Source organism: Orycteropus afer, unplaced genomic scaffold (assembly GCF_000298275.1).
Source record: "Orycteropus afer afer isolate SDZICR_OR568_19922 unplaced genomic scaffold, OryAfe1.0 scaffold00221, whole genome shotgun sequence".
Taxonomy (NCBI): domain Eukaryota; kingdom Metazoa; phylum Chordata; class Mammalia; order Tubulidentata; family Orycteropodidae; genus Orycteropus; species Orycteropus afer.
This window is the reverse complement of record NW_006921808.1, coordinates 3,926,665-3,929,217: the sequence shown is the minus strand read 5'-3', so window position 1 is coordinate 3,929,217 and position 2,553 is coordinate 3,926,665.

Genomic DNA, 2,553 nt, shown 5'->3' with positions numbered 1-2,553 from the left:
TCATCCAAGATTTGCTGAAGGAGGACTTCCCTGATATGATGAAAGAGGAGAACATATCCATTCAAAAGTCCAACAAACCCCAAACAGGATAGACCCCAAAAGAAAATCACCAAGACATATTATCATCAAACTCTCCAAAACCAAAGACAAAGACAGAATCCTGAGAGCAGCACAGAAAAACAAAAAGTTACATACAAAGGTCAGCGAGTAAGAATAAGCTTTGATTTCTCAGCAGAGACCATGCAAGCGAGAAGACAATGGGATGGTATATACAAAACCCTGAAAGAGAAAAATTTTCAACTGAGAATTATATACATGACAAAATTGTCCCTCAAATATGATGGTGAAATTAGGAGTTTTCCAGATAAGCAGAAGCTAAGGGAATTTGTTAAAACCAGACCAACTTTGCAAGAGACGCTAGAGGGAGTACTTTGATCAGAAAACCAAAAATAGCAAATATCAACTGACCATTAATACACAAGATGACATATCCCAGAAACCACAGCTATGGACATAGCCAAAATAAAAATGAGATTTCAAGATTGTAAACAGGGAACCAGAGACATCAATTGGCAAGCGAGAACAACTACAAATAAAAAGAGGGAAAAGACTGTGCAGTTATAGAACTTCTAAATGGTGAGGAAGTTAAGAAAGTTGCAAGACAGAATAGACTATTCTAATCACAGGGAGAAAAGTATAAATCATAGGGTAACCTCAAAGAAAAATGATAAACCTTCATATTACAATAAAAAAAGAGGACAAGCACATATACCCAGCAAATATTAAAACAACAGCAACACAGGAAATGATAGCAGGATTCATAAACACAATGAGCTCAGCACAGAAAATAATATGGAACAAAGAAACCTGGGACACCATAAAAAAACACATATCAAAATGACAGCAACCAAATCATACTTGTCAATAATTACACTGAATGTTAATGGTTTAAATGCACGACTCAAGAGATGGAGAGTTGCAGACTGGATAAGGATACAAAACCCATCAATATGCTGCCTATAAGAAACACACCTTAGAGACAAAGACAAAAATGGACCAAAAATAAAAGGTTGGAAAAAGATTTATCAAGCAAATGGCAACTGCAAGAGAGCAGGAGTGGCAATACTAATTTCTGATCAAATTGACATTAAGACAAACACCACCATATGAGACAAGGAAGGACATTATATAGTTATTAAAGGATCAATTGATCATGAAGATATAACCATAATAAATATCTATGGACCCAATGAAAGAGCCCTAAAATACATAAATCAGACGTTAAAAGAGTTAAAAAGCCAAATAGATGACTCCACTGTCATTGTGGGAGATTTTAATATACCACTTTCTTTGAAAGATAGAACTGGAAAGAAGCTCAATAAAGATGCAGAAGAGCTAAATAATACACTCCACCAACTGGGCCTTATAGATATCTACAGATCACTTCACCCAACAGCAACACAATATGCATTTTTCTTCAGTGCACATGGAACTTTTTCCATGATAGAACATATGTTAGGACATAAAGCAAGCCTTAATAAATTTAAAAACATTGAAATACTGCAAAGCATCTTCTCAGATCATAACACTATAAAATTAGAAATCAACAATAGGAAGATCAACAGAAAAAGAGTAAACACTGGAAATTGAACAACATCCTCCTTAAGAATGACTGGGCAAGAGAAGAAATAAACATTGAAATTCAAAAATTCTTTGAATCAAATGAGAATGAAAACACAACATACCAAATCTTTGGGACACATCAAAGGCAGTGATCAGAGGCCAATTTATAGCAATGCATCCACACATCAAAAAAGAATAAAGAGCCAAAATCAAAACTTTTAACAAATGAACATTTCCAACAATTAGAAAAAGAACAGCAAGAAAAGCCCACAGTCAACAGAAGAAAGGAAATAATCAAGATTCGAGCAGAAAACAATGAAACAGAAAGTAGAAGGACAATAGAAAAAAATGAATAGTACCAGAAGTTGGTTTTTTGAAAAGATCAATAAAATTGACAAACCTTTGGCAAATTTAACAAAGGAACAGAGGGAGAGAATACAAATAACAGGAATAAGAAACTAAATGGGTGACATCTCAACAGAACCAACTGAAATAAAGAGGATAATATCAGGATACTATGAAGAACTCTACTCCAATAAATTTGAAAATTTGGAAGAAATGGACAGATTTCTAGAAAAGCAGCATTTACCTAAACTAACACAGACTGATGTGGAAAAGTTGAACAGGCCCATCACAAAAGAAGAAATTGAACAGGTCATTAAAAAATTACCAAATAAAAATGTCCTGGCCCAGACGGTTTCACCGGAGAATTCTACAAAACATTCAGAGAAGAACTGATACCAATCCTACTTAAACTGTTCAAAACATACAGAAGAATGGAATCCTCCCTAACTCATTTTATGAAGCAAGGATAACCTTGATACCAAAACCATGCAAAGACATCACTCAAAAGGAAAACTACAGACCAATATCCCTCATGAATATAGATGCAAAAATCTTCAACAAAATCCTAGCCAATAGACTGCAACA